Genomic DNA, 21,074 nt, shown 5'->3' on the forward strand with positions numbered 1-21,074 from the left:
ATAATGGTTAAAGAATTAGGCCTGGGAAAGATAATGCAGGATATAAAATGAAGAGATTAGGGAAATGGAGTGGGAGAATGAGTGCTGGAGAAAAACTTTGCCTGCTTCTTCTACCAGCTCCCTGTATGTTGGGGGTGGGTTGGAGAGAAAGGCAAGCACAGTTGAAAATGTTTTAATTATTTAAGTCACAAAAAATTATAATGAAGATCATTTTAAAAGAGGAAACAAACAAACAACAAAACCCCCAAACAAACAAAAACAACCAACATCCTGACAACTGGACACAACTGCATTCATTTTTCTTTTCAATCGTAATTCCTCCTATGTACGTCTCCATCCTGGGTTCTACGTTTTTCGCCTGCGATTGTTTCATGAATGCTGGCCAACATGAGCGGCTGTCTTGGTGTCTTGGTTTTAGAGCCTTCATCCCATCCTAGTTGGGGGAGATGGGTGATGGGCCAATGAGCTGAGAGGGAGTCTCAGGCTTTCTGGAGTGCCTCCCCCACTGGTGATTGGCTGAGCCTCTGGGGAAGCTGGATTCCCCTCCCACGCTCTGGGGAACTGTCCCTGCCCTGCTGCCCTACCAGGGATGAAACCCTCTGGTGCTTCCTGAGTGTTACAGCTGTTAGCAGGAAACACTATTCCTTTAAGCAGGGAGAAAAAGTGAATTCTACCCCGCTTCTCTCTTCAACCTTTCAAGGATCTTGTAAGTTTCTTTAAACTATTAAGTGAGGACACAGAGGTTTAGGTTTCTTGTCTTTACAAGGGCTTATGTTTCTTCCGGGAAGGGGGATTTAATTTTACTGCGGTAGCAATTTTTCATCACAAGAATCTGCTTATCTCTTTGTTCTGATATTGAGATGCCAGGTTTGGCACATTCTGGGCAGATGGAGGGCATCCCCTGCTTTCTGCAGTGTCCTCTGCTCCCCTTTTATTTAAATGGGATCTATTCTTCAAAGCCTCTTCAGTTTATTCTGTGTCCTCCTGGAATACTTCCCTGGCCTTTTACACCCGTGCCTTGGTTTCTGCCATCTGAAAACCTTTATGTTTGCTCATAGTCATGTCCTCCTAAAAGTCAGCGTGAGGTCATAAACAGATGCTGGAAACCTGGATACTTCAGGTCTTGTTCCATCACCAACCACCTGCGTGACCTTGGTTAAGTCTATATACTCCCTGAGCTTCAACTGTCCCAGTTTTAACATGAGGAGCTGATCTCTTTTGTTCCTTCCCACTATGAGTTTATGATCTGAGTCCTTTGACCTTTGGGGTCACCCTTGCACATCACTCCAGAGACTATGGAAGTTTGTCTTGTCAATTCACGCTCATTCCCCACAACGTCCTTGAGTCATCTTGCTTGTAAGACATAATCTTGCTCCTAAGACATTGTGGAAATGTGCATGGTTATTGAAAACATGAATTGGGTCTTTTCTACAACCTTTCTCCTGCCCTACTCTGCTTATCTATCTTTCATTCAATAAAGACTTCAGACTCTGTTCTTTCTTGTGGTTGATGCTCTGAGTCTCTGATTATGATAAAGTGTGGCAAACGGAAGCATACTTTCTGAAGGCTGTACTTCAAACACTCTATTAATGCAACATGCCACATACCAATCCCAGTAGAATGCCCACAAGCCAATTTGGTTCTCCTTTGATGAGGCAGAGATGCAAGGCAATAGCTACTCCTCTCGGAGGGAGAAGTGATTAGCTGGAGGGCTGCTGAACCCCTGCTATCTCCATCACCAGAGCATGAAGGACCATGGCAAGGACAAGCGGTCTGTCCTGGGAAGTCTATGTTTGCTGGGTCCAAAATTGCTCAAGATTTTGTTGTGCTAGAAAAGATGACAGGAAAAGTATTGAGGGAGATGTACATGATTTGGTTTAAAGGCTGTTTTTATGTCCTAAAGCATGATCTATTTGGGGGGAACGACCATTGTGGAACCAGTGGACACCAAATGTGAAACCCTCCTCAATACTCAGTCGAGACCCCAACTTGCTCTCAAGACTAACTTCTACCACAGTCCCCCTTTCTTCCACCCTGGGGACACCCTACACTTCCCTGAATCCAGAATTTCCCTTATGGTCTTCCCTGGGCTTAGAACGTTTTAGTCCAAGTGACCCTCATTCACATCTCTACTCACTTTTGGGGGTGCAAAAACCCAAACAACCAACCAAACCAAAACCGAAACAGAAAAACTTCAATGATGCCTTTACTATGGGCTTCAGATTTAGGATTTAATCCCAGCTTTTCTACTTTAAGGGAAGGTTACTTGACTTCTCTGAGTAACCTCAATTTTCTCATTTATAAAATGGAGCAAATAATCCCTGCTTTACTGGATTATTATATATAGTGAGAATTATATGAGATGGTACTGAACTGAACTTAGAGACCCAGTGAAGTGAGCTTCACTGTGGCATCCCTTGTGGGTGTGTGTTTTATGGGCGGTAATACAGTTGCTTTGCTTTGGATGTGGTTTGTCCCTCAGGGCATCATGTGTGGGAAGCCTCGTCTCTCTAATGTGACGATATAAGGAGGTGGTGGAACCTTAAGGAGGTGTGGCCTAGTGGAGGGTGGTTAGGTCCTTGGGAACACTACCCTCAGAGGAATTAATTCTGATCTTGTAGAAGGAGTTAGTACAAAAGAGCAAGATGAACCCCCTCCCTGGTGTCAGGCTTCCTGTTTCACCCTGTGACTAGTCCTCCTTTTACATGTGCTCCTGCCATGATGACATCTGCTGTGTTGTGATGCAGCCAAGGGCTGAACCGATGGCATTGCCCTCTCTTAAACTTTCAGTTTTCAAAACTGTGAGCTAAAAGAACCCTCATTTCTTCATAAAATATCCAGCCTCAGGTATCATGTTATATTTTATCTCACTGCCAGATAGAATACTTCTTGAAGATAAGAAATATTTGCTACTCTTGTTTATCCCTTTCGATGCCAAGAACAGAGCTTGGTATAGAAGAAATTCTTAATATATTCGGTTCAGATGAATTGACTATGTCATTTTCCTTCAGATTATACACAATAAAGACAGGAGAAAGTGAGTGTTTCAAAAACAGGGCAAGAGCTGCCTACATTTGTAGGCCACATTTTATCAAGAGTGCAGCTTAGGGGTCTTGGCTCTTAAACTGTAAATTCCAGGGAAAAGGAAGGGGATTGAGACCATGACCTTTATGTGTGCTTTCAGTATTTAGCGCTCTGCAGGGCACTTGCTGAATATTTAAGTGTGTTGCTATTCATGATAAAAGCTTGTAGAGTGACAGATCTGGGAGCAGAAAGGCAACTCAGTAATGGATTTCATCTTAGACAAATGCAGGAGAAAGCCTGCCTAAGGGTTGTTATTGCCCTAACTCTTTCAGCCCCATCCTGTAATTCTGTTCTGCCCACACAAGTGCTGCTCTGGAGTGTCTGAGCATCCTTTTGATGATAAGTTTCATCTGAACAGTGGTGGGAGAGGCCTGGTGTTGGGCAGCCCCTCTCCTGGTATGCCAGGGTAAGGTCCCCTGGGCAAGAATTCTCTACATTCTCCTGAGGAGTAGCCAAGCCAAGGAGGGGGTTGTCACCTGAGCTGACTTTGGGTTCAGTGTTAGTGACCCTGGCAAGATAAATAAAGCTGAGGTCAACAGGGGCAGCTCAGCACAAGCTCATGGTTAAGAACGCAGACTCGAGTCAGACATTCCCCATCTTTAAGATAGACCGTTGGAGTGCCTACTTTATAGGTTTATTAGGAGGATCAAATTGATAAATTACCTAGAGCTCTGCCTGGACCAGAGTAAAATGATATAAGTGTTGGATGTTGTTATATTAGAGCTGTAAGGGCTATTCTCAAAATTATATGAAAAATCATGTATTTTGAGTTGCTTTTTTGTGCCTCGACTTGGCTGATTCTCATCCTTGGGCTGAGAGGGGCTTTCAGGGTGGAAAGGGGGAACTTGTGCAGTAGTTCAGATAGGAAATGAAGGTTGATGTGGCAACAGTGGGAAGGAGGAGATGTATTTGGAGGAACTCACAGCAGTTCCATGGGGAGCTAAAGAGATCCAGGTTGGCTTCTAGGTGACAGAGACATGGGATCTCTGGGTGGTGATGCCTTAAATGAGAAAGGGAACACCGTAGGAAGAGAGGTTCGTGTGGGGAGATGAGCTTGAGAAGCCTGCAGAATATTGGGATAGCAGGTGGAGGTGTCCAAAAAGTATTCATATGGAGATTTGGGGGTGTTGAAGAGAGGTTCAAACAGAGCTATAGATTTTAGGAGTTACCAGTATTTGTGATGAGCTGTGAGAGCCAGTAAGACTCTCCAGATGACTTCCTATGAAATACCCCATTTCCAGGTCATGGTCAGATCATGAACACTTTATGATTTGTTGGGTATGAGGTCCCTGCTCCAAGTACTCACTGTCATTTTAGTTTGAAAGCAGCCATAGACCACATGTAAATGAATAAGAGAGCTGTGTTCCAATAAAACTTTATTTACAAAATCAATAAAGAGTTTGCTTATTACCCTTGTGCAGACCAGTGTCTTACACATGTTATAAATGTGTACAATGTAATAAATATATAATAAATATTTGTTGGATTGATCTAATAGTTTCAGGAATTGTCTGAAGTTCATTCAGATTTTTTTTCAACAAATTTTTGCTAATGACGTACAAATACACCACAAAAACAGGTGAGAGGAAGGATATTAGGAATACTGCTGCCATACATAAAACAAGCTACCATGAATTAGAGATGTACTCTTGGGTTGCAAACTATCTAGCTGAAAACCTTTTCTGAACCAAGAACTAGGCCCTCAGACAAGTATGATAAACCAGAGTTGTAGATTCAGGCGCAGGTGATGAGAAAACCACTGGATTTTAACCCCCTGAGGACTGCGGCTGGTGGGAGAGACCTTCTGTTTCCAGGAGAGTGCTCCTAGAGCCCTCGGGGACTCTGGACAGCATTCTTAGGTTCGGGAAATTGACTGCAAAGGTATTAAATAATTAAGATACTGTCTAGGAGTATTTGTAGCTTTCATTGCTTAGAAGCAGCTGGTGGGAGGAAATGGAACATTTCCGGTGGGAGAAAATCAAAAGAGTAGATGAGGAATGGAAGCCATGTGAACGAGAGAGTGGTCATTTTGCACACAGGAAACTAGTCATAGAAAATGAGAGAATGTGAAAGAGAGGGAGAGGGAGAGGGAGGGAGGGAAAGGGAGAGGGAGGGAGAGAAGAAATATCTTTCCTTCAAACAATAGAGTGGTAGAACAGATAGTTAGTAATTAAAACAATCAACACAAGGGTGGAAGGTTTCAGTAACTAAATCATTGCTACACTGTTCATTGGTCATTCAGCTCACCAAAATCTATCTTTAACTTTTTGTCTTTTTTTTTTTTTTTGTATCAGGGATTGAATCAAGGATGCTTAACCACTGAACCACATGCCCAGCCCTTTTGATTTTTTATTTTGAGACAGGGTCTTATTAAGGTGCTTATAACCTTGCTAAAGTTGCTGATGCTGGCTTTGAATCTGCATTCCTCCTGCCTCCCTCTGCCTCCTGAGCTGCTGGGATTCCAGTGTGTACCACTGTGCCTGGCTTATCTTTTACTTTTGAAATCTGAAGCTACATGGCTCAACCTTGTTCACCTTCCTGGGGACAATTCCAGGGTCCTAGTTGTCAGATAATGGGAGAAAAGTCTAGAGAGGAGGTTTGTATTTGACAAAAAAGAATATGCAAGAGGCAGAAGATACCCGGGGTTCCTGGGCGATCCATATAATTGCGATCTTTAGTATCTGTGTTGCGGTGATGGCAGCAGCTTCCTCTGTGTTGTGCGTATGTGTGTGCATGCACCTATATACACACACAAACATGTAAGCATGTATATAAATATATGCATACATGTTTGTTTGTGTGTGTGTATATAGGTGTGAATATACATGTTTGTGTACATACATATGAAGCTATAATTGTGTATGTGTATATGTATAATATGTATTATATAAATATGTCCATAATGATGAGCATGATTTAAATGCTTGAATTGGTTGCTGGTAGGTCCCACACCAACTGAATTGTCCAAATTTATTCAGGGCAGTAAGAGTTCACGTGTAGAGTAAGAACAATTCTGCATCCATTTCCCGAGTTAGACCGTATTTGGGAAAGTAAGGACTGAAAGGAAGGCCAGATTTTAAAAATTAAGATATAAAAAATTGAAGACTTAAAACATCTGTATCTTTGGGCCCACTCTCCAACAGGGCAACCCGTGCTACCCCCCCGCCCCCAGCAGGGGCAGTTGACAGCACTTGGATCTCAGCATGCTGTATCCAGTTACTGTGGGCCCACCTGGGCTGCTTCTTAGGTTGGTAGTAGCTACTTGTGTGGAAGACATAAAAATTTGCATTTTGTCCTTTGGCTTCCGTGCTCAAGCCCATCTCCTCCACTTTGGTGCCAAACTGTTCTTGCTAGAACTCAAGTTCAGTCAGACCACGTTTGCTTAGGGCTCCCCAGTTCCTGAAAGCAAAGCTTAAGCCCCCTTGTCCTCCATCACCTGCATAGCCTCCTCTTTCCATTTCATTTCCTGCCTCATTCTCTACAGTCCAAAGCACCCAAGCCTCTGCTTCTTCTGGACAGTGCCCTTTTTCTCCCATCAAGCCATAGCAAATACATTTTCCACTAACCCAAACACGTGGTGGGTGTCTATTCATGATTCAAGACCCAGCTTATTTGCTACTTCCATTGTGAAAACTCAACTGTCCCCCCCACTCCCTCCCCATGATTGATAGGACTGTGCCTGTACATATAGTACGACACTTATTTTCTGCATTATAGTTGGGCACAGGGTTTGGGGTTATATCTAATTTGAAGCCTAGATCCTTGGCTTCCTAGATGTGTGGCTTTTCACAAGTTACTTTGGGTGTTCACAACAACTCCTTTGGACCTCAATTTTATGATCTGTTAAAAGGTGGATTTTCAGAAGTTCTATTCATAGGGTTATTGGGAGGTCTTGATGCAAGTATATGTACCCATGGGTTTACTTAACACAGTGTTTAGAACATAGTAAGTATTCAATAAATTCAAGCTTTTCTTCTTTTTCTGCTCCACTTGACCTTAAGCTTGTAGAATCTTGGAACATGACTTAAGTATGTTGATAAACCAGATGCCTAGCTGTATGACTAATGCATGGTTGATTTCAGTTTTAAGTTGCTAGTGATGGAAATACAACTCAACATGAAGTAGGAAATAAGTACATGTTTGGTTGAATGATGTGATGGGTTGAGTTTTGGGCCCAATGTTCCATTATTTTCATCCTTACCTTATAGTGGGCAGAGTGAACTTCATTCCTTGACTTTGGGATTGGCCACTTAAGTTACTGGACTATTTAGGAATATGATTCAAACAGAGGCTTATGTAACTAGGTTTCCTTTTGTGCATTTGCAAGACATGCAATGGATGCTAGTTCCAGAAGATTGAGAACAATGTAAAATGGTCCCAAATCTAACCCCTGGCCTGCAGTGCAATCTAGAAGAGTTTGGTCTAGATCAGTCAAACTTAAACTGATCTCTAACCCATTAAGTTATGTGGTGGTTTATTACACAGGAAAAGTTGTTACACATGCTTCTGTTATTTTGTGATCTGGCTTTAAGGACAAGGCACTTATAATTGAAACAATCCAATGCACCCAACCCTCTGATTCAAACATGATAGGGAAAACGTAAAGGATGTCATTGCTGAGAGATAGAAATGAGATAGATAATGAAAAAAAATATTGAAATTCAAGTCAGATAAGAAGTGATGACTGAGCTTCCCTTTATGAGTTTTATTTCCAGATCTATCTGAATGATGAGAAGTCTTCCAATAGTCAGTGTGGGGATGGAACTTTTTATGACTGCCCTTGTCAAACATGTGCTCCTAGAATCTCTCTACTGAGAGGGACTCTCAGAGGTCACCAGGCCTAGCCTTTTGACACTTGCACAGATGTGTTCTGTAGCATTCCTGACAGAGCTGTCCAATTCAGTTACTTACCTGCTATGTGACCTTGGGTAGGCGCAAATGTTGGCATTTCAGAGTCAGGCAGACTCCTTTTGGAATCCAGCATTGTGACCTTCACAGCTTCCTCATTTCTGGATCTCTCATTTCTGCTAGGAAATAGAGACAATTAGAGTGCCTACCTCACAGAGCTGCTGGGAGGGCTCACTGGACTACAAAATGGTATTCCCGGTGCAGCATCTGGCACCAACTATAATGGCTCCCCTTCCCTTTGGAGCAGCACAGAATACATTACCTCTCTGCTGTGTGAAAGCTTGTCTCTATAAAGAGGAGGGAAGAACCCAGCTGAGATCCAGCTGGGCCCTTCCATGTCCAGTCCAGAAGCTGAGCTTGCTGGCTCCCAGCTCATTTGATGGGGCATTTCGATTTTAAATTGTAAGTTGTCAGCACATTTAAATGTCCCAGGTCTAGGAAAACATCAGAAGGAATTATTGATTGCTTTATTGATTAATCAGATAGTTTTGTGTAAATTATGGTTCATAAAATTCTGGGGTCCCTGTCATCTTTCATAACACAGACTTTCAGTGTAAGCTAAAGTAGAAATTACTCCCCTCCCTGAAGGTAGGGTCTAGAAGAGCAGAGATGGATCAGTGTGAACTAAATGGATGCAGGAGAGGTAGGGGGAGAGATTTCTTCAAAGAACAGTTTCTAAGTGAGCTGGATTATAAACGTATAAGGAAAAAAGAAGGCACAAAAGGTCGGGCAGGTAGGGAATGCCTTAAATAACATTTAAGTTTAGACTCTGAAGGCAATGGGGGAGCCATTAAAAGTTTTTGAGAAAGAAAATAGTCAGTTCAGAGCTTTGCTTCAGCAAGATTACTCTAACAAGAGGCTTGGGTAGGGGGCAGACAAGCAGAGACAGGAGAGTACTTAGGAGTTTATTGCAATTGTCTGGACAAGAGGTGATAAAGGTTGTGCTTGGGCACTGGAAAGGAGAACAAATAGAAGACAGACTGCAGTCCAAAGCGTACAGGACTTATTGACTGACTAGGGAAAGAGAGCAGAGAATGATTCAGGTTTTCCGGACAGGGGAAGCGGCTGGATACCTAACTTCATGTGCAGGCAGTAGAGCGTATGTATCATTCCCAGGTTTTACCCCTTATTCTTTTTTTAAGAAAAATTTGTTCTTTTTAGATATACATGACAGTGGAGTGTATTTTGACATATTATACGTATATGGAGTATGACTTATTCTAATTAAGATCCCATTCTTGTGGTTGAACATGATGTGGAGTTTCACTGGTTGTGTATTCATATATGCACAGAGGAAGATATGTCTGATTCATTCCACTGTCTTTCCTATTCCCATCCCTGCTCCCTTCTCTTTCTTTTCTTTTGCCTAATACAATGAACTTCTATTTTTCTCTCCCCTCCCTTTATTGTGTGTCAGCATCCATATATCAGAGAGAACATTCGGCCTTTGTTTTTTTGAGATTGGCTTATTTCACTTAGCATGATAGTCTCCAGTTCCATCTATTTACCAGCAAATGCCATAATTTCATTCTTCTTTGTGGTTGTTACTCCTTATTCTTAATGCATATGTATGTGTATATATGTAGCTCCATGTCCAGATGGAGCAGTATCAATACTAGGATATATTTTTTAGTATTTATATTTTAGTTGTAATTGGATGTAATATCTTTATTTTGTTTATTTTTATGTGGTGCTAAGAATCAAACTCAGGGCCTTGCACATGCTAGGCGAGCACTCTACCGCTGAGCCACAATCCCAGCCCCAATACTAAGATATTAATATCCTAATATCACACATGCACACAATTGCATTTCAGTCCCCACTGACATGTGTATGTGAAATGAGTTATGGTGAAATGAGGGTATAAATCTTTATAATTTCATCAGAGAATTTAAGTTTTCACACTGGAAGGGTAGGGATTATATGTTAGGACTCTGAAAATATTTGAACTTGTCCTACTGATAATCACAGCTGTGATTTACTGAGTATTTATGCGCTAATGCCCTTTATACATCACATCACTTGTCCCTATAACAAGCTGTGAGATGGACACATCTCCTTCCTAGCTGTTCTCAACTCCCTCCTTTCTTGCTGCCCAATAAAGGCTGGCCTCCCTTGCAATAAGGGTGGCCACGGAACCCAGTCTGGACAATGAGAACATTAATGGTATATGTGTAGAGAGTCTCAGGTAAGACAATGGCTTCCTAGTAGAAGGAACAGTGTAAGAGGAGACAGCTAGCCTTCCTCTGTCTCCTCCTTCCTGGCTTGGCCATGGTGGGTGTGGTGCTCAAAGTTTTCAATCACTGATGACCAACATGAAGATGAAAAGTCAATGACCCTGGATATCAGAGGCAGAGACACAGTCTGTATGACCTCAGTGACAACGTCAGGCCACTGAACCAACCTTGGAACTCTTACATCCAGATTTCCTATTAAGCACTTTAGCCACTCTTCATTGGTGTTTTTTTTGTTGTTGTTGTTTGTTTTGTTTTGTTTTTTTCAGTTATTTGCAGATACGCAACCTGATGCTCAGTAGCTTGCCCAGGGCCAAACAAGGAAGTGGTGGAGCTGGGATTCAAACTCAGGTCTTCCTGGCTCCAAAGTGGTGCTGTTAGCTGCTTATGATCTAAAAATAAGATATCTTGTCTTTGTTCCTGGTTCCTGGTACAGAGTTCCCCAAACTCTTGGAATTTCCTGGGTGATAGGGTGATAGGAGCATTCACCTCTTAATGGGTCCCTAGTTTCAGGATGCAGGCTGGTTGTCAGAAAGAACAAGCCTTCAGCCTCACCCCTAGCCTCCCAGGAGAGGAAAAGGGATGGAGTGAATTAATCACCAGTTGCCAACCATTTGGTCAATTGTACCTATGTAATGAAATTTCCATACTGCCCATCCTCCTGAATGCTTCTGAATTGGCACACACATCCACATGCTGAGTGGGTGATGTACCCCAATCCCATGGGGACAGAAGCTCCTACACTTGGCATCCTTCCAGACCTGGCCTTATGTCCCTCTTCATCTGGCTATTCATTTGTGTCCTCTGTAATAAACTGGTATGTAAGCAGAATGCCTTCCTGGGTTCTGTGAGATGTTCTAGCAAATTATTGAACCCTAGGAGAAGGTTGTGGGAACCTCTGATTGATAACCGGTTATCAGAAGTACAGGTGGCTGGGACCTATGATTAGTATCTGAAGTAGAGGCATCCTTGTGGGACTGAGCCCTTTAACTTGTAGGATTTGATGATAACTTCAGGTAGAAAATCACAGAATTGAATTGAAATGTTGGACATCCCACTGATGGAGAATTGGAGAATTAGCATGGGAAAAACCCACACACATCTGGTGTTTGGAAATGTCAGGAGATTAACAAAAACACAAAACCCAAAAAAACACAACAACTTTATTCCTACATCTGTCTTCGATACCCACACTGAACAGTACAAAGGTCTCATTGTGCTGTGTCTGATGGACACATACTGTGTTCATTCCAAGAACTGCATCTCTCACTGCTTGTGTCACGGTTTTGGATGTCTCCTTACTGTCAGGCACTGCGGCGTATCTTAGGAGATAGTAAGATAATTATGATTCAGTCCTTCTCTCAGGATGTTCATGACATAGAGGAGGGTGGGCACACTATGTTGGTCTGATACAATTTTTGTATGACCTGTAACTAAGAATGATTTAACATTTTTCAAATAGTTAAAAGAAAATAAAAAAAAGAATTTTGTGACCAGTAAAAAATTACATGAACTTAAATTTCAGTGTCCATATTGTGGATTGGATATCAGATGTCCCCAAAAGCTCCTGTTAATACAGGAATGAATGTTCAGAAGCAAAATGATTAGATTCTGAGAGCTATAACTTAATCATTTCATCCTATTTGAATGTACTGTCTGGTGGTAGCTGTAGGCAGGTGGCGTGTGGCTGGAGAAGGTGGGTCACTGGGGATGTGCCCTGGAAAAGTGTATGTGCCCTGCCCTCCCTTCTCCCCCTCCCCTCTCTGCTTCCTGACGTGGCCATGAGCTGAATAGCTTTCCTCCACCCTGCACTCTGCCATGATGTCCTGCCTCATCTCAGACCCAGAGCAAGGGTCTTGGCTGTCGATGGACTGGGACCTCCAAAACCATGAGCACCAAGTAAACTTTCTGTTCTCTAAGTTGTTCTTGTCGGGTCTTTTGGTTACAGCAATAGAAAAGCTGACTGAAACGGTCTATGAATACAATTATATTAGATGCAGCCAGGCCCGCTTCTTTACATGTTGTTACTGGCAATGTTGGTGCTTCTCTGTGTAAAAAATTGCAACAGAGATGATACAGTCTGCAAGGTCCAAAATATGCACTACCTGGCTCTTATAGAAAAGGTGTGCTGATTCTAGTTCTAGGGGGAGGGTTTTGGAGGTGGGGAGGATTAGGCAAATGAACAATTCATTCTAGGCAAGGGAAAGAGAGAGGATGTATAACTGAGATATTTTGAAAATTTCCCCCAAATAAGAGGAGAGTCCAAAGTTCTGAGTCTTATTTCTAGAGTTTCCCCTTTTAAAGGTCGATTTTATAAAAGAGGTGGGGCTGTGGGAAGAGTGGAGGTGGTTTGGGGTATTTGTTAGGTTTAGTTGCCTAATGAATGTGTGTTTTTACTTGTTCCTTAGACAGAGAACGGTATGCTGCAGGATGTTTGAACTCCACTCAGACACAGAGAACAGATCATGAATTTGTGTGTGTGTGTGTGTGTGTGTGTGTGTTCCTGGGGATTGAATTCAGGGCTTTGAAAATATTAAGCATATGCTCTAACACTGAACTACACCCCTAGCCCCAGATCATGAATTCTCTTAATGCACATGTGAAATTTTGAGTTAAATAATTTTATATTAGAAAATTTGATTAACCCTTTAATGAAGGTCCTTTGAGCCTCCCACATACTGCTGTCACCTGAAACTATTGTGTGCTTGTGGGTTTCTGTGCACACATGATATACATCCTGCTCAGATCCTGATTCCCATCAAGCAAGTCCTCCCATGAGCCAAGAACCCACATTCTTGTTATGCGTACCTGGGATGGTGGAAATCCTTTTACATGAACCAAACTCTTTAACAATATAAGGAACTGTTTAATTTTGTTTCTTTTTTCTTTCCAAAAGAAAGCAAGTGCTAAGAAGTTTGATAGTGGTAGTATTTGTCATGTGTATATCATCACATAACTTAGAAAGCACTTTTCGTCCATTTTGATTCTGACCCTCAAAATGATCATGACCTAAATAATTGGATCATGAAATGGAGAACAATTAAGCTACATGAAAATCCAATTCTGACATACCAAAAAAAGAAGCTTTTGAGATCAATGAACTTATACCCTTGAAGTCTGTGTTTCAAGGGAGAGGAAATGGAGGAGTGGCCGCAAAGGCAGCCAATCAATGGCAGGATCAAGATGTGTGCTTTCCGTTTGTGTTAATGATGGCCAAGGTCATCTTATTGCTGGGCTAACTAGACATGACTTAATTATCACATCTCACACATGTGGTCTATAGATGGAGGGACTCTGTCATTTGTTATCCAGACCCAAATACTTTGGCTCAATAGGCATAAGCAAAACCATTCACTGAGACTTCTGGTCACTTCTGGTCAAGCCTACAGAGTAGGTTTGGCAGGTGCAACAGGCCACATAGAGCTTTTCGGGTTGTCTCTAAAATTCGCTTCTATTTTCTTACATGTGTTGGCCCAGCACCTTGTAACTTTTGCATGTGAGACAAGCCTGTGGTACAGTTGTTAATAGAGATAACAGTTCAGTTTCTCCCTCTTATTGTTGGTCTTATGCCACATGCAAAGCTGGGGGCAATAGAGAAATCAGGACCTGAGGGGGGGGAGACATGTGTGTGCCAGGTCTCCTGCATTGACACAGCCATTCTTTTTCTCAGGGGTGTTAGGAGTCCTGTCTTTAGTTGGTCCAGGAAGAACATTTTCCAGGAAGAGGGTGGTCACTTCTAGACAAACAACTTGGGATATCGAGAAAAAGGAGGACAGAGACTTTTTTTCTTGATACTGTGTGTATGTTTTATTGTGTTTTGTTTTTAGAAAATAGTAACAATCAATGTTTATTGATTATCAGTGGTGGCTTATTTCTGAGCTAAATAGGGGAACTAAGAAACACAACAGGGGAAAGAAAAAGAAAACATTTTTCCATTATTTCTTCTAGTAACAAACTAACTTAGGAAATAGAGAGTTAAGAGTATTAAAATAATGTTACACCTGTACAAACAATCATTAGTATAGAAATGCAAACCCTCCCAAATATCAGAATAACTATAACCTAAAAGACTAGAGACTATTGTCTTAGCTCAGGCATTTATAAAACAGGAGTTACAAGAAATATGCAGATATACACTAGTGAAGCGGAATTTAATTCACTTCATTCAGTATATAACTGACCAAGAGGACAAAAGCAAGTGAGAATATAGAATAATCTAACCAATTAATGAGATAGACCTGATTAAATCTCATAACTGACTAAAAAATACTAAGCTTTTGTTTTTTCAAATGCTGTGAAAACATTCTTAGATGCTGATCATATTAACACATAAAGATATCTTCAATAAATTCCAAAAAGTAAATGTAGTGTGGATATTATATAACTGCAATACAATAAAACTAGACATTGATAACAGAACAGAAAGCAAAAGCTCCTTTCATATGGAAATTTAAGTGTCTCCTAAACAACTTTCAGAGAAGAAATAAAACCTCATATGTAAGATTGTTGTAGGAAACAACAATAATAAAGTTTTTTGTTTTTTTTTTTTAAATCAGAATTTGTAGGATGCAAGTCAGGTGTGGTGGCTCACTTCTGTAATCCCAGTGATGCAGGAACTTGAGGCAGGAGGATTGCTAGTTTGAGGCTAGCCTTAGCAATTTTCTGTCACAAAACAGAAAAAAAAAGAATTTGCATAATACAGGCTGTTATGGGATGAATTATATCCTCACTCTCAAATTCATATGTCTTGACTCTCAGTACCTCAGAATGTGGTTTCATTTGGAAATAGAGTCTTTACAGAGGTATTTTTTATTTATTCCTGGTATGAATATTGGTGTATCTGTGTACTGGGTGGCTTCTCCCATTAAATTTTCTAGATGGATGTTATTTGCATATGTAAAAATATTGATTTCTGTATTTATTAGTTTTGAACCTGTATTCATACTAAATTATTTTACTGTTCTCAACAATTCTTCCATTCCCTTGACTTTTCCAGATATGTAGTTTTACCATCTGCAAATGCTAATAGTTTTACTTCCTACTGTTCAAAAATTTTTGCTGTCAATTTCTGTCTTTTGTCTGTTTACATTTGTTAGTTCCTCCAGTATAATTTTTAATAAGAGTGGATATTGTCATCTTGCTCTAGTCTCTAATTAGAATGTCACAATTTCCCCACTAAAGATGATTTTTTGGCTTCTAGGCTGAGAGACACATACTTTACCACATTAAGAAATACCATTTTGCACCAACTTGGATGACAATGATCTAAAAGACAGAAAATAACTGGTGTTGGTGAGGATATGGAGAAAACAGAGTCTTCATACAATTCTCATGGAATTGTAAAATGTTTCAATCACTTTGGAAAATGTATTTTGTGGTACTTCCTCAGAAAGTTAAATACAGAGTTACTGTATGACCCAGCAGTTCTACTCCTGGGTTTCTAATCAAGAAAACTGAAATCATACATTTATACACCAAAAAAAAAAAATGTACAGAAATGTTCATGGCCACATTACTCATAATGACCAAAATGTAAAAACAACCCAAATGTTCATAAATGGAAGAATGGGCAAATAAAATGTAGTATATCCTATCCATGCAATGCAGCATTATTCTACAATAAAAGGAAATAAAGCTATGGATACATGCTACAACATGAATGAACCTTGAAAACATGCTAAGTGAAAGAAGTCTGACTACTTATGGGATGGCCTGCTTATATAAAATGTCCCACATTGGTAAAAATACAGAGGCAGATAACAGATAAAGCCCAGGGCTGGGAGTGGGAAGGGCAAGAGGAGGTGGTTGCATACAATGGGGAGGAGGGAAGTTGGGGTAATGGTGGGGGAGCAGAGGGTGATGGATGAGCAAAGGTTTCTTTTGAGGGATGATGAAGACATTCTAAAATTATTGTGATCATGGCTGCACAACTTCAAATAGACTAAAAAAACATTGAATTACATATTTAAAATGGGTGAATTTTATGGTTGTGAATTATATCTAAATAAAGCTGCTATATAAAAAGCAAATCTCTTATGAAAGAAAATCCTTATCCACACTAACACCTAAAACCAACCCATATATTACCAGTGTTTGGAAAAAAAACTGACAACCCAAGTAAAAGTATGGTGTATGTCTACAAAATCATCTGAACTGAATTTAATAATCATAAGGAAACAACTAGGCAAATCCAGAAAGTGGCATAATCCATGGGACAGTACACTTGGATTCTTCAGTAGTGTCATTTATGACCATTTCCCTGCCCCTAAGAGCAAAGCTACTATTCTAGATTTTAAAAGATGAAAATGAATGTGTCAACTAAATTCAATGACTCTTGAGTGTATCCTAGATTTGAAAAAAAAAAAAAAGAGAGAGAAACCAGCAGCTCATAAAAAGCATAATTAGGAAAATGGAGAAAATTTGAATATTGATTAAATGTTAAATAGTATTATCAATATTAAACCCTTTACATGAGATAATGGTTGTATCACTATGTAGGAAAATTCCCTCATTTGAAGTAGAAATCCACTTAAAACATTATGAAATAAAGTGTCATGATGTCTGCTTCTTATTTTAAGACACACATACACACAGTAAAAGTGGTAAAATGTGAATCTCTAGTAGGTGGAAGGTACCCATGTCTTCACTATGCTATTGTTTCATTTTCTATAGTCTTGATATATTTCAAAGAGAATATTGACAAAATGAATTAAAATGCATTACAACTTTGAGAAAAAGAGATAACTGAGGAAATGATAGATATGACTTGAATAATTTAGATGGTTGTTCAATATCTGGCTCATTTCTTGATATATGCATTTTACTTTGTATGATACAGTTTTATTGTTTTTATTTCATATATATATATATACTTTTAAATATTCCCTTGTCTCCCTATCATATATACATATATAATTTGATCACTAATTCTCCCATTTTACCTGAAAATCTTTTATTATTATTATTATTATTATTACAACATAGAGCTGTATCCTGGGATCTCAGTCAGATCAGTGTTTCCCACGTGTACTGTTAACTTGTTGGGAGACTCTGTTCAGTTTGCCTTCCCTTTTCCTATCTTTTAAAAAGGGAAACAATTATGAGAGTGAAAAGGCAAATCACATAAAGGAAGAAGATGTTTATAACATCATATTTATAACAACATGTATGTTCAGAATACATAAAGATCTAAAAATTTTAAAAATTAGATAAGCAATAATTTAAAAATGTGCAAAAGACTGGAACAGGCACATCACAAATGGGCAAGAACAAAGTGCCCAGCTTCATTAATCAGGAAAGGGCAATGAAAACTATTAGTTACATTTCCACACTCATCAATATGGCTTAGATTAAACAAACAAACAAAAGACAAAATCAAGTGCTGGTGAGGATGTAGAACCACGGGAACTCTCACTTTTCATTTGAGTAGAAATCATTTTGGAGAGTGGTTTTCTAACACCTGATAAAGCTACTCTATAACCAGGTATTCTTTTCTCCATTCAATGAAAATCTATAAACATTTCCTTAGAGATATTTACAAGGATGTTCTGAGCAGCATTATTTGTATCAGGCCCCCAACTGAAAACAACCCACATGACAATGAATGATAGAACAAAGGAATTTTCATATAAAGAGATATTATACAATAAAAACAAGTGAGCTAGTGAACAGGATGGATGAATTTCGACAACAGGATGCTGAAAGAAGCCAAACCCAAAAGAGTATATACTATATGATTCCACTTATGAAAGTTCAAGCACAATCTGACATGAAAAGTCAGCATTGTGATTGCTTTTGGGGAAGAGAGGGTGGTAATCAGTAGGAGGGAGAACTAGGAGATTTCTGAGGGGTTGATAATCTAATTACTGATGTGGATTGCTGTTGGTTGAGTGAATTTGCTGAAAAAACTCCTCAAGTATGTCTCTATAGGACATAGTAGGCCATATACTTGTGAAAATTCATTAAAAAAACAAGAAACTTTTAAATATTCCCTTGTCTCCTATCATATCTCCCAGGATTATCATACAGACATGTGACATAAAAAAAATGAAAGGGTTAAGTATATCATGCTTTGGATGATACACATATAACATGCATTTAAATCGCTTAGGTGCCTAATTGTTCATAGCTGTATATGATGTGTAATGCACATTGATAACATTTGTGGAATTATTATAATTTTTGATTCATTTTCTTATTTAGTTTTCACACAAATGGTGTAGCAAGCTGGTTGGTTATAAATGAAAAAATGAAAGCCTGTAGGGGTTGAGAGATACATGCAAAACTTCTCAGCCAGAATTAGTACTTAATTTGGAAACAAAAAGTATAGGAAACTGGCTGTAGGTGTATAATTCATTATATTCATTTTTATTTTGCTTTACAATTCAGAAATCCCAGGCAGAAGGAGTGCAACGTCTCAGATCTTGGGTGTCGAGCTCTTCTTCTCCTTTTCTAACTCGGCCAGATTGCACATCTTCCTGTGTCGCAGTTGATAGCCACTAATAGACTCTGGCTGGAACACGACATTTATCTCCTTCTCATTTGTACCACACAAATGAAGTTACAATAATGGCACTTTGTTGGCACTGAGGAAGACCAGTTTCAAAGTGTCCCACTTTTTCTCGCTATTCAGCATTCAGAGTTGATGCAAAATAACAAATACTCTGACCCAGTTTGAGAACACAGCCTGGTCATGTAGCAAAGAGGAATGCTTTCGTCATGGGGTCCCCTATACTTCCTTCATGGACCTGCCAAGTCTCAGTGCCTGAAGTGCCCATCAAGGGTGAAGCAAGAGAAGACCCACGGAGCTACAGATCTTGTTGTGACAGTTCTCTGTGTGGCCCAGGAGGAGGTCATGGGAAGGAGGCTAGGCCAGAATTGTGATGACCCTTTGTAAGAGTCAGCATCCTATAATGATGGGAATCCAGGACGCTACAAAACCACCTCCTCGTGTGTCAAGAGACGTGAACTTTGAGCCAGAAAAACCTGAGTTTGAGTTCTGACTTGGCACCTCCCCAGCTGTGTGACCTTGTTCCAATACATCCCCTTTTCTTTTGGATCTCATTTTTCCTGTCTGTAAAACAAAGGGCTCTTTGGATGCCACTGAAGGAGCTGCTTCCTGTTAGTTCATATCAGGATCTCCAAGGACCTGTGCCCCGATCTGTGCAGAGGGGACAGTGATGCCTGCTGGTTTGTCTCCTAGGGTTGTTAGGAGATGTGTGGACACAGGAGGGGCCTGGCAGATTTTCTTAGTTGAAATGTGTTGGGCTTGGGAGCTGCTTTCTAGATTTTCAGCAATGTAATCATTAACCATTAACCCCACTTTCTTTTATGGTCCCTTTCATAAGCTGCATTTTGTTGGAACCATTATCTTACATTAGCTGGCTTTCTAAGGCCTGTTCATCCCTCAGTGAAGAGGCAATTCAGATTAATCACATGGAACTGGCAGAGCAGCATTCCACTGGCTACTGGAGGGAGGGAGAGGTCCACTCTCTCCCTTTCCACCCCTCAGGCATAAGCAGTCCACACACACACACACACACACACACACACACACACGAGACTGGTGAACCCCTCTGGAAGTTAACTAGATTGTCTGTGGAGACAGGAATGAAACTGCACCCCTGTGTGGAGATGGCCAGGGCCAGGACACTCTTTGGGACTGGTTAGAGCCTCCAGTGAGGGGGGAGCAGGGATGATAGCTTTAGTGGTTCTTCTCTTGGGTTCCCATGACTTTAGGCATCTTTACATTCTTGCCGTCACTGTGGGAGGTAGGAGTCTTATGGGGTGGGTGCTCTATGGAGCTGGGCAAGAGCAAGTCGGGACCTTCCCTCTGAATCTGAGAGAGACATCAGATTGCCTCTCTGTAACTCTGGTGTGTGTGTGTGTGTGTGTGTATGCATGTGAGGGGACAGTGGAGATATTTTTATTTTTATTTTTTGGTACTAGGGATTGAACCCAGGGGCACTCAATCCCTGGGCCACATCCCCAGCCCTTTTTTATAATAATATTGTGAGATAGTCTCACTAAATTGCTTAGGGCCTTGCTAAGTTGCTGAGGCTGGCTTTGAACTTGTGATCATCCTGCCTCAGTCTCTTGAGCCACTGGGATTCTACAGGTGTGTGTCACCATGCTCGGCTGAGAGAGATTTTTAAAGGAGTGCAGTACCCTCCTGAGTCAGCATATTAGCAGCAGAAAGGGTGGGAGAGCCCCCCAGAGGGCAGATATTTCAGAGGGGAGCCTAGGCTATAAGACCCAGTCATGATTCCACACAGAGAATGTTCCATTAGAATCCTTAGAGGGTGTACTGGATTTAGCAAGGGTCCCCAATTTTTCATGTCCATCCAGAGCCTCAAAATATGACCTTATTTGTAAACAGGGTCTCCACAGAGAAGTTAGTTTTCTTATGATGAGGTCATATGGATCACAGTGAATCCTAATTTTATAACTGGTACCTTTTTAAAAATTTTTAATTTAATTTAGTTTTTAAATTTATATATGACAGCAGAATGCATTATAATTCTTATAACATATATACAGCACAATTTTTCATATCTCTGTATACATAGTCACACCAATTCGTGTCTTCATACATGTACTTTGGATAGTAATGATCATCACATTCCACCATCATTAATAACCCCATGCCCCTTCCCTTCGCTTCTCGTCCTTCTGCCTTATCTAGTGTTCGTCTATTCCTCCCATGCTCCCCCTCCCTATCCCACTATGAATCAGTCACCTTATATCAAAGAAAACATTTGGCATTTGGTTTTTTTGGATTGGCTGACTTCACTTAGCATTATCTTCTCTAACCCCATCCATTTACCTGCAAATGCCATGATTTTATTC

General features: G+C 40.4%; 1 long non-coding RNA gene across 1 annotated transcript; it reads right to left on the minus strand.

Moving 5' to 3' along the window:
• Nucleotides 1-1,408: 1,408 nt before the first annotated feature.
• On the minus strand, nt 1,409-8,423 carry LOC125612952. Its single transcript, XR_007343436.1, has 3 exons — nt 8,255-8,423; nt 7,996-8,108; nt 1,409-1,828 (listed from the first exon to the last, which is right to left on the minus strand). It is a non-coding gene; the product is annotated as an uncharacterized LOC125612952 (long non-coding RNA).
• Nucleotides 8,424-21,074: the final 12,651 nt, after the last annotated feature.

Source organism: Marmota marmota, unplaced genomic scaffold (assembly GCF_001458135.2).
Source record: "Marmota marmota marmota unplaced genomic scaffold, marMar, whole genome shotgun sequence".
NCBI lineage: Eukaryota > Metazoa > Chordata > Mammalia > Rodentia > Sciuridae > Marmota > Marmota marmota.